Below are 12060 nucleotides of genomic sequence, written 5' to 3' on the forward strand. Positions count from 1 at the left end.
ATGTGTACACATGGATAAAAAAAAATCGATGTGGCCCTCGCCAGTGCGGCTCAGTTGTTGGATATAGACCCATAACCAAAGTGTTGCACGTTTGATTCCCGGTTGGGGCACGTGCCTAGGTTGCAGTCTGACACCTGGTTCCAGATGCAAACAATCCCGGTCCCAGTGCTGATCCCAGGTCTAAGTAGATAGGAATGAAACCAATCGTTGCTTCTCTTGCATCAATGTTTCTCTCTCTCTCTTCACTCTTTCCCTCCTTCCTTCTCTAAAAGAATAAATGAAAATGTTCTTGGGTGAGGGTAAAAAAAGAAAAAATATCCATGTGAAATGATAAATACTGAAATGTTAATAATGTTTATAGAAGGATAGTATAAATTCAGGTAATTTTTAATTTCTTCTTTAAGTGTTTTTCCACTATTTGATTTTTTTACAATGAGAAAGTATAATTTTCATGAATAGGATAAAAAAAGCTCTTTTCCCATGGTGAAAAATGCAATTATTAGCAATTTTTATATAACTTAGTCCAGGTTCAAGCAATTCACCTAAAGTCACACTGTCAATCTGTGGCAAAATTATATTTGGATTTAAGTCTTCTGGCTCCGAGCTCTGTGTCTTCTCTATCTTTCCATGCTGCACTTCAAAATGAAGCATGAGATATGGCACTTGTCTTGAAAGAGCTAATGACTAAGTAGAAGAGAAAAAATAGGTAGGAAGCAATGATCAAACATTATGAGATGCTATCTACTTAAGTATCACTGCAAATCCTTTTGGAAGTTGTGAGGGGCACATAAAAATCTCAAATAAGAGAGAATGAAGTACTGTTTATCACTCATATCACAAATCCCTGTGAATTTAGAGGAGTAGAACATAAGATTTAGCAGTACCAGAAAAGCCTTCATGGGTAAAATACGGATATACTTTGAAAAGGCCAAGGTCAGGCAGGACATTTCCAGGGGACATTTCTGACCAGTGATTCACAGTGGAGATGAGATGCTGACTGCACTGTGGAGTTGGGAGAATGAGACTGGTGGAGGGGGCCAGATCATGAAAGGCTTCAAAATCCAAGGACACAGTGGTTTGGGTTTGATGTGGAAAAAAATGAGAGCCATGGACAACTTTCATTAAGCTGCCACGCGGCAGAAGCCACTTAGCTGGTATGCATCTTCCAGCAGTGTGTTGGGAGCATCGCCCAGGGGAGACCGGAGTCCAAGAGGCCAGGTACAGAGTGACGGAAGTGATGATGGGCCACAGAAATGGACAAAGGGTCAAAATTAGGGATGGAAGCAAATGGCTGAGTCACAAAGATCCTAAGATTTTAACAACTGCCTCTGAAAATAATGATCTCTTGACAGAGGCAGATGGCTTAAGTCACAGTCACTATCTCAGAAGGGACAGTGAAGAATAAAGAAAACATTAAGTGCTCCTGTTCATTAAAATCATACCATAACTAGCTTTGAGAGACTAAACTTTGATTTGAGCACGGAGGCCACTGGACCAGGCTCAAACTTTCAATTTTCAATGGCGTTTAACTGTGTTCTGAAGCTCAGGCCATGCCACTCTCATTTCATACAGCTCTCACAGACTCAGGATTGGGCTGAAAATATGGAAGACAGACATGCCAATCCCAATGGAAGGGAAAGAACAATTAAAAATACAAGCAAATTCCCCAACATAGGAACACTAGGTCAACAGCACTTGTCTGCATGTTGGAATAGGATTTTACACAGCTTACTTAGCTTTGAAATGTTTTCTTTTGATTTATTTGTAAAAGAGAAAAGAGAAACTATAAAAGGTAGAAAATGGACTAAAATTCAAGTAGCTGTGTCTTCCCTGTATTTGGTTAGGTACTCTACATTTTGTTTGAAGTGTTTTTTTTCTTTCAAGAAATGACTTATTTTCTTCATCCAGTCTGCCCCACCAGGGACCCCTCAAATGGCTTAGCTGGGACCCCACTGACTCTGAACCTTTAAATAGACAGAGCTTTGAATTTCATCTTGGAGATCAGGTGACATCCAAATCCACTTAGTGTTCCACTGGCATGGTATTCGATGTCAGGAGAGACCTTGATGAAATTACAATCCCATTAGTCACGATGAGGGAAGACAGAGACCTTAGGTGGCTAATGTTCCATTCATAACAAGAAAGAGACATTTAGCATTTGTAAAGGGCATTGAGTTCTGATAGTTCCCTAAAGAACAAGGCTCAAGTGAAGAAATGTTACCAGAAAACGTTTGGGAAAGAAATGATAGAAAAGGCAAGATTACATTTATCCCAACAGCTTAACTCCGTATACTTTTTACAACTTTGCTTAAATAAAACAATTTTGTATTCGTGTCAATGTGGGTAGGAGGAAGGGCAGTGAAGGAAAGGAACGGCATGTCTAACAATGTAGCAATTCTGTTACTGAGAAAACTGGGAAATTGCACTGAGCCTTTGATTGATGCCAAGGAGGTGCCTCTAAATATAAAGGGTAAATGGCGGTTACATGTAAAGGGCTTTTAATCTGGGTGATAAATTGCCAGATTCCATTATGCTTAATGAGTCTCATCAATGCATAGCTAGACTCAAGGAAATAATAAGATCCCTTTCAGAACCTAGTATAAACAAATTGGAGGAATTAATAAAAACCCTATTAATGTGTATGCAATTTCAAGAAGTTAATGAAGTCAATTTAAAAAGTTTAGCTAATGTATTTTAAGCATTTTTTAAAAAAATGCCTGATCATCAGAATGGATTCGCCCTTTCGTCTTGTTCGTTCTGTTCTCTCTCTCTCTCTCTCTCTCTCTCCCTCTAACTCAAGCATGCCCTATGTGAGACTTAAAGGATTACATTTCTTTTGGTTGATTCTTCTCCAGTGAGAGCCCTGCTTAGATGTTATGGGAGTGTTACAGGCCCTAGAATGCTTAAAGATGCTTATTGACCTGGAAGTAACAAGTGAGATTCATTCAAGTGGATTTGCCAAGTCTCATAATATGCCTCCACACCCAATGCTGACTATGGGAAGGCAAAAATTCTCAGTAGCCAGACTGATAAAGCACCAATCTTTTGCTTCTTGATATAGTCTCAGGTAGAAAACAAGAAGCAGGATCTGAAAACATGTATGTGTTGTTCAAAACAGAAGGGGTTGTCTCTAATCAGCCAAAACCCTTGGGCCTGAACAAGAGTCTGCTGGTTTTGCATCAACAAATAGGTGGGCAATATACCATCAGTCTTGGATTTGAAATCAGACTCTCATTTCTTGCCATTATGATTCTTTTAACCATTATTTAGAAAGAACTTCAATACTCAAGCGTATAATCAAAGCATGTGGGAGATTAAAAAAGAAAGAAAGAAAGTTGCCCGTGTTTTGTAGATAAATCGCTAGGCGAGGAGGCACAATCAGACATCTGTGCTTAGTTAGATTTCCATGAAAACGAATGCCATGTGCTCCTTAATGCAACGTGAAATAACATAACTTATGGTTTTTGAACAGCACCAAGGAGCATGGAGATTGCCTGCAATGAAGTTTGCTTCAGAGGTTAGAAACAAGCCTGTGTATAGTATCAGCAGATAACACACACAGTGTCTGGCACACAGTGAGTACTCAGTAATTATTTATTCAGATTTGAATGAAAGAGTGAGTTTTTTATATACAATCTGCTATATAAGGTTTGTATATCCTCTATGTTACTATAAAATAATATACGTTCTCATGTATACCTGTTTTAAGCTCTGAATCAGTAAGGACTGAGTGCCAATCTCTCCTCAAACATTCAATTTTGACAAACATTTGACAAACATTGACTTACTATTTGCTGCCTTAAAATGTTACATTTCCTAAAATTCTTTTAAGACTAATTTGTTATTTATAATACAGTATAAGTTAAAAAGAAAGTTTCTGGGTCAGATTCTCTTGGACCCCAGTTCTAATTCTTCTGCTTGGTTCACATGATTTGGATTATGTTATGTAACCTCTTCAAGTCTCAATTTTTTAACCTATTAAATAAAATTGATAAAATACCACCTAAAATATAGGATTATTGAGATGATTTAATGTACATATTTGTCAAATGTACATATTTGTACATATCTGACACATGATACTCACTAATGTTAGATGTTATTAGTATTCCACTGTGTTTTTATGCTTATCCATGAGTATTAAGACATGTGTGTATCCAGTCCTAACATTGCTGAAAATACATGGCAGAAATGGACTACAGGCGCAAGGCACCAGAGGATGAAGGGAGACCGCCGAGGGTCAAATGACATACAGAAGAGACAGGGGGCAGGAGAATGGACCCCAGGCCTGCCCGTGTTACAATCTGAGTCAGGACTGGCCCTGCTTTCAGCAGAGACTTCTGTTGAGCCAGATTAGCTTTCTAAGCAAAATAAGGTTTTAATCTAATAAAGATCAGTGCATACAGGCTGAGAGGACACAGATAACAAAGGGAAGGCCCCTATGGACTCCACCTGGACTGCATAAGAACTTTCTTCATCTCCTTGGAAGAAAAATATGTTTTTAATTTTCAAAAAAAATATTTTAGGAGTAAAAAAATACAGTAATATATTTAGCCGTACCACCAAACATTCTCTTATCATAGGGATTAAATCATATGAAGGACTAAAGATAGATGATTACACACATACACGTATGTACAAATACCCTTGGGTGCACCAGCATGAGGGGATAGGCACATAGCATTTCAGTTCAAAGGTTACATGGAAAATTATTGTATTTACTTTGTGGGAAAATAAACTAAAAGATGCACATTAGTTATTAAATAGCTTCCCCCTTTTCAAACACAACCATCAGCCTCTAGAAAATAAAAGAGGTAAATAGTGAAAAGTAATAGTAAAAGGTAATTAAGCAAACTCATGTTTCTAGACAACAAAACTCAAATTAACTAACAGAAATATTCTTGTATTTCCATTCTATGTCTCTCTTCCTCCTCCCCCAAATACCACCAACACAGAGTTCATTCCTCTATGCTTCATACAGATATCTCAGTGATTAGCAAATGTGATGCCTCCATTAAAAGCAAAATGAAAGCAGATTTGTTAATAGACTAAAGTACTGTACATGACAAATTATTAGCTTAAAGAAATTACTACAACTCATTAGGCCTTTGTTTCCTATATGAAAGTGAAAATTCATTTCTTCCTGTAAGCAGCCTGATGTGACCTCTGAAATTGGCTTGCTATTCACTTGACCCAGAAAGCCCCACAAAATCATGCCAGTCGAGAGGTTCAGATCTTCGTGTTCACTTTAACAACACTCAGGAAACTGTCCAGGCCATCAGGGTATGCACATACCCAAAAAGCCACCGCCAAGCACCTGAAGGGTGTCACTGCACAGAAGCAATGTGAGCCATTCCGTCATCACAATGGTGGAGTGGGTAGGTGTGCCCAGGCCAAGCAGTGTCAGGGGCCCAAAATGAGTGCTCAGTTTTTGCTACACATGCTGAAAAATGCAGAGAGTAATGCTGAAGTTAAGGGTCTAGACATAGGTTTTCTGGTCACTGAGCATATCCAGGTGAACAAAGCTTCCTAGACACGGCACAGAACCTACAGAGTTCATGGGCGATTAACCCATACACGGGCTCTCCCTGCCACATCAAGGTGGTCCTCACTGAAAAAGAGCAGATTGTTCCTAATCCAGGAGAGCAGGTAGCACAAAAGAAAATATTCCAGAAGAAACTGAAGAAAGAAAATTTAGAATACAATAAATTCTAAGTAATGCAGAATGTTGGTTGTCTTTATTAGCAAATATATTTCAAGTGTCCTTACAAGATGGACCAAATGAGTTTTCTTCTGATTAAAATGTAAAAACAAAGCTTTATTTTGTTTTTTAAAAAAAGGAAGTGAAAGTTCAGGGATCCCTGAGGGCAGGGCCAGTGCCCAGCACTTCTCTGGGTTTATCATCTCTGCAAAGAATTCTGGATGTCATACAGGGTGAATAATCCACATGGTCCTGAATGGCTGGTCTCTCTGCTTTCATGAGGTCTGGCTAGTGCAAGAGGCTTACAAAGATCTCTGACAATCATCCTCCAAACCACCTCACTGTCACAAATGCCGGGGGAAGGGATCTATGCACATCTCTCCTTTAAAAAACTCACTGAGCAGCATATATGGGAGTCTAACCACAGATCTGGAATAAAGACAGATTTTCTTTGAAGCAGGTTTGCTGCTTTTCTGTCTGCATCCTGTGAGAGGTAGGTAGACTTCCTAGCATCCATCACTGTGCACTACCCCTTACAAGCAAAAGGAGTATTTCCCTGGACTTTGACCTTAATATCCACTCTTCCCCTCTCTTGTGTAACCTCCTCCTTTAGCAAGTCCTCCCCTCAGACAGCTCTGAGGGTGACCTTAGGGCATAACCTAACTCAGGCTGATGGACTACCTCGAATATTCTATCCGGTATGGCACACTGTTGCTAGTGTAAGACAGGATAAATAGTAAATCAAGGCAGGAAGGGGAGGGAGACATGTCTCACCCACTAACTCAGCAGTCCTGAGCCCGGTCTGATAAGAGTATTGGGTGTTCTGTACGTCACAAGCAAAGATAGCATAGGAGGAGGGGTGTCCCTGAGACTGTGTGCTGGGCAAGGAAGTCTTTGTACTGGGAAAGGGAGCCTCTGTAGCAATTTCACTTAGACACAAAGACTTTACTAGCTATGAAGGAAAGCCATTGTAACTGCATACTAATCGCAAGGTCTAGAAGGGGGAGAAGAAGAGGTACCCAGAAGCTGGCTAAACAATATAATCCCTGAATGTCAAATAGCCGGGGCACTCAGATTAGCTGAGTGAAATACACTCACATCAGTGTATTTCATAAACAGACTTGCTATTTCATTTCTACTCTATGTGTTGTCTCTCAGTTGAATTCTTCTCTTGCAAGTGAGGCACGAACTAAGGTGGAGAGCCCCTGACTCAGGTCTCCCAGGCAACACTAGAAGGACTGAAAAGCACAAAATCTCTTTGCCTTAGATTCTCTGAAACCCTCCAGGATGGAAGCTCCCTATTCTTAGATCTAGGGAGGACAAGTCTCTTGCTTGGATCTAGCTGTGTTGCCACATCTATTTCAGGAAGAAATTTCCTTCTTAACAATACCTAAATTATTTAAAGTTGACCCTACAATTCTTGCACCAACCCATCTTTCCTAGGGCCCCTCTACCTGGATAAATTCTCCTCATTACCTTTTCAATGCTTCCAAACATTTCTTAACTGAGCATATATTAGTTGTCTTCTCATAGTGGAAAATTTCTTCTTCTTTTATATCCCTTCTCCTTCCACCACCTCCATCCAACCTCCAGCTAATATCAGGTGGCAAATGAATGAAAGAATAAGCATAGAAACTACTTTTCCCTGTGCTGTAGTTCTTTAGAGAAGGAAGCACCTCCAAATGCATTACTCTATGGGCTACAGAACCGGAGAAGTCGTCAGCCTCAGGAAAACACTCACAGGCTTCCTGACTCAGGCCAAATTAACTATATTTTCCCTGCTCAGAAATATACAAAGGGCTGCTGGAATTCCATTAAGGATAGACCCCAAAGTCAATGGGCACTCTGACACTGTATTTCAAACTCTCCTGAGTGGAAAAGCCCCAAATTCATAAATTCACTCACTTTCCAGCCCTATGCCCTCTTTTTTTTCTTTTTTTAAAGAACTACAGAATAAGTTTTAACATTTTAATTATAATTTCAATTTGGCATTATTCTGTGTTAGTTTCAGATGTATATAGCAAAGTTGTACTTTATACATGTACTTTATACATGATTTTCTAGGGGGAAAATCATGGTCCTCCTTCTGCTTCAAATGCCCACCTGGCCTCTTACATATTTATCTCAATATCACTGACCACATTTCCTGTGCTGTAAACTACATCTGTGTGGCTGTTCTGCAACTACCAATCTGTACAGCTTAATCCCTTCACCATTTTCACCCAGCCCCCGAAACCTCTTCCCCTCTGACAGCTGTCTATTCTTTGTATCTATGAGTCTGTTTCTTTTTTGTTTATTCATTGTATTCATTATTTCCACATATACATAAAATCATATTTGTCTTTCTCTGACTGCCTTTCTTCCCTTACCTAGACCCCTTTCAAAGTTGGGGGGGTTGCACAGCTGCAGTCTCACAGGAAGTAGAGAGTAGTGCTTATAGTGTAGACGAGGGCAAAAATCCCTAAATGGAACCCTGTTCCAATTTTCACTATCATTTGAAATGACAGGTATTCATTCAAAGACACTCTACTCCCATAAGCTTATGCTCTCTTTGGAAGTTTAGATCTTAATTTTTTCTTGTTTTAACATGATATTGCATTGGTATTCTTCTAAGGTATTAGTAATGTTCTCAGAAGATAAAAGTAGGCCAGGATGGCCAGAACTGTGAAATGAGCCAAATGAAATTAATCTAGCATATATTTAAACATCTGAAAAAGAAATGGATAATAACCTGAAAGCCAATATTTTAAAGAGTAGGCATGTAAACAAACACAGGAAGTTTGAAAAGGGAAATGAGTCTAATGCCTAAAAGGCTAATGCACACAGGAAAGACAGTGCTTCAGAATGTGGCCCATTAAGACTGAGGCAGGGACGTTGGCTCACTAGGACCGAAGGCCAGCTAGGCACTCGGGGAGGGGGGAGGGGGTGGGGAGTGGTGATCCCTGCCTCGAAGGGCTGGGCAATGCAATCAGGCACAGGTACAACAGAGACAAGTGGAGGTGTTGGAGCAGTGCTCTCAGTACACACGTCTGGCACACACTATCACCAAATACCCAGCAAACATTTGATAAATTAATGAGTGAATTAATTTATAAAGAGGTCAGTATCAGAAACGATGAATTATCTTCAATAAATGACAGCTGATCTCTCAACTTAAACACATATACTTAAACCTAACCAAAATAAATTACTTATAAAGGTGATGGTATTACAAATCGTGAGCAAATTCCAATACATGGTAACTGACATTTGCAGCTCAGAGTGTTCGCACCTGACTAGAACCATGGAGATGCAGCATCACTAGTCACCACCGATACAATCCAGAATCGGGGCGTTAGCCTCAACCCTCCCTTCTCCCCCACTTACCCGAGTCCTACGCCACCAAGTGCTCCTGCATCTACATTCTAAGCACACTTGAAACACAGGGTGCAGGAGAAGAAAGGCCTGTTTGAGTGTGGCTGGTAGGTAATAATATGGTTGTAATAATTTATAGTTTTAAATTGAACATTTCACCTACAATGCCATATGGTGTGCTTCAGTGTGATATTGTTATGTTACAGAATTACATGTTTATAATTTTATAATAAAATATTTTATAATAAAAAGGGGTGTTATTTGTGTCAGACCCTGTATATCCCCTCCTTTCCATATCCATGGCCACTGTCATTAAACTTCTCTTTTAAGCCTTACTGAGACCCTTGCAAAGACTCCTTAACTAGTTTGCCTGTCTCATCCCTCCATTCACCTAATCTCCCAAAGGCAACTGACACAACCTCTCTAAAAATACAGATTTGATCACTACACTCTCTTGCTTAAAACCTTCCAACAGCTTCCCACTGTCCACAGAATCAAGTCCAGAGCATTTAGGCCTTACGTATATTTCCACTGTCATCTCTTGTCATTTCCCATCTTGATCCCACTGAGGCTACATGTATGAAAGGCAGAACAGCACTGTTGTTAGGAGCTGATCTGTAGCAGCATGACATACTGCTGCAGAAACTCATATGAAATAAAGGCAAAGGTGCTACTGATACGCCCCACTCCTGGAGAAATCTCGGATTCCTGGACAAGCACACACACCCCCTTGCAGAAAGACCTGACATCAATTTGGGGGGCTGTTTCCACCTAACAGCATGGGCAGAAATACCTGAAATAGAAGACATAATGTCTAGATGTTTCCTTAATACATGTATCAGGGAAATCTAACAAATTATAGTGCCTTGTCCTGTTTTACTTTTGAGCCATAAAATGTATTCTAATACACTGGACTCTCTCATTCAACTATAGCCATGTACTGGAAACCCACATGTCTTTATTAACCCTTATTTTAGCTGTATAACACTGCCAAAATAATATTTAATATACATTCAAAATAGAAAATCTGCCACAAAACTTAACACTACTATTAATTCCAAAGGCAAATATAAATTAGTTGGATTAGCCAAATTTTAAGTTATTAAGTATATCGATGGATGTTGAAAAGCATAGAAGCTGAAATTAGTAAAAATATTGCAATAATCTTATTAAATTCTAGCTGCCAAGAATTTTGCCACCAACTACACTGTTTAAGATTCACTAAGCAAGTACAAAGGAATAAGTTATTCTCATTTCCATCCCTCACCTGGATCAAAACTTGGAGAAAACAAATTCAACAAAAAGCATTTCACATAAAGAACTCTGAGGTAAAGCAAAGAGGAGTTTAAAAATGTGTTTAGGCAGTAGCTTTGATTTCTGCCTGGCCAGGCATCCAGTGCTTCCTTTTTTACCTGGAAACAATCCACACCATCCACCCTGCACAAATCAGACTGAGGTTTAGAAGAAAGACAGCAGCAATCTTGATGTTCCAAAGAGCCTGTGACATGGAAGACAGAGGCTGGGTACTGAGAAGAGGAAGGTGAGAGATGGATCAGGTTTATGATGGAGCCAGTCAAGGTGTGGGACTCAAGCTAGCCCTGGAGTCATGATCAATGAAAGCCCTGACCTGGGCAGAGAGCAGGAAGATCCACCAGTGATAGGGGTTGCTTTCACAACCACCGCAAACATATCAACAATCCCAGGGAGACTGAGTGTGCGCAAAAGCAGGGATTCTCAAAGTGCATTATGTGTACCATTGAGGTTTTATGGAATGACTGTAGGCAGTTCACAGAAAAATATACTTTTATCTTAATAGCTATGTATTTATTCTTGTTTATATCAAAATAAAATAAAGCTAACATATTATAATTATTTTATAATAAAACTAACCTTATGATTTTATTAATATTACTACTTATGGTTAAGTTAAAAATTGACATGAAAAATATATAAGTAAAAAATTATAGCACAAGTCTTACTAGGAAATGGAAAATTATGAAGATTATGCCCAAATGGCTAAAGTTTAGAAAAATCTGAAATTAACCAAAGAGATAAGAGGCAGGCATGTCAGTGGACTGAAAAAATCTATTGCTGACCTTAAAATGGTATTCTCAGAGTTTTTTCTGCTCTTTAGATAAATTATAAATATAAAACAATCTGGCTTCTTATGTAAACTCTCAAATTTTCACAGAATAACCAGTTTGGAGAATGTGAATCCAACTTCTCAGCTCCCATCTGCCAACTTTTGCATCCAATTGCCTGACTTCTGTCCAAAGCATGCAGATCATAGGCACAAGGTATGGGACTGAAGAGTAGCAGGTGCTGTTAACCTGTCGGACCTCCCTTCCCAGGCCCTGTGGTCCCAGCACAGGTCGAAGCCCACAGGCAGGTGAGGTTATCAGGAGGAAAGCAACCTAGGCCACCTAAGGAATTAACTGAAAAGAATAAGCCTCTTTCCATCCCTTCTCACCCTGTTCAGAACATCCTAATTGCAGAGAGGCTGAGCTCATTAAGTGCTGCTCAACTGTTGTCAGAAGATTATCAAGTATTAAATTCAAAACCTGTATAGTCTTCAAGCTCCCTGGTAAAAGTCTGTAAGGGTCTTTTTCCAGAAGCCCAATCTGGAACGATTGTGGAGTAGTGATTTGTTAAGAAGCTTATCCTACCAATGTGGATGTGAGCAATTGGTTTCTAATTATTTCAATAAATGAGCTTTATAAGAAATCCTGATAATAGAGTAACTTATGCCACAGAAGAATAAATCCTGGCTCTCTCAATATCCAGATAATGTAGCTATGCTATTAAGAATTGCCTCGTCAATAATGGTAGTCTTTGTATAATGATAAAACTCTATTTACATAATACACCAATGGTGCCTAATGCAAAATAGTGCTTACATATAACATTAGTTGAATTTGCATCAAGAATTCATTATTCCACTTTTGCATTGGTGAAAAAAAACAACAACATTATTTCACATTCCATTACCCTAACAAATAAGTTAA

The 12060-nt window shown here is 39.2% G+C and overlaps 1 protein-coding gene and 1 pseudogene across 1 annotated transcript in view; one reads left to right on the forward strand and one right to left on the reverse strand.

Annotated features, from left to right (window-relative positions):
• Positions 1-12060, reverse strand: part of NCKAP5 (NCK associated protein 5) — a gene marked incomplete at its 3' end in the record, with an annotated part of 675845 nt that overhangs the window by 392342 nt on the left and 271443 nt on the right. The window lies entirely within an intron of this gene.
• On the forward strand, positions 5164-5715 carry LOC118975267 (60S ribosomal protein L17-like; annotated as a pseudogene).

This window comes from Sturnira hondurensis, unplaced genomic scaffold, assembly GCF_014824575.4.
Source record: "Sturnira hondurensis isolate 20B ecotype Veracruz unplaced genomic scaffold, ASM1482457v3 Scaffold0000256, whole genome shotgun sequence".
NCBI classification, from domain to species: domain Eukaryota; kingdom Metazoa; phylum Chordata; class Mammalia; order Chiroptera; family Phyllostomidae; genus Sturnira; species Sturnira hondurensis.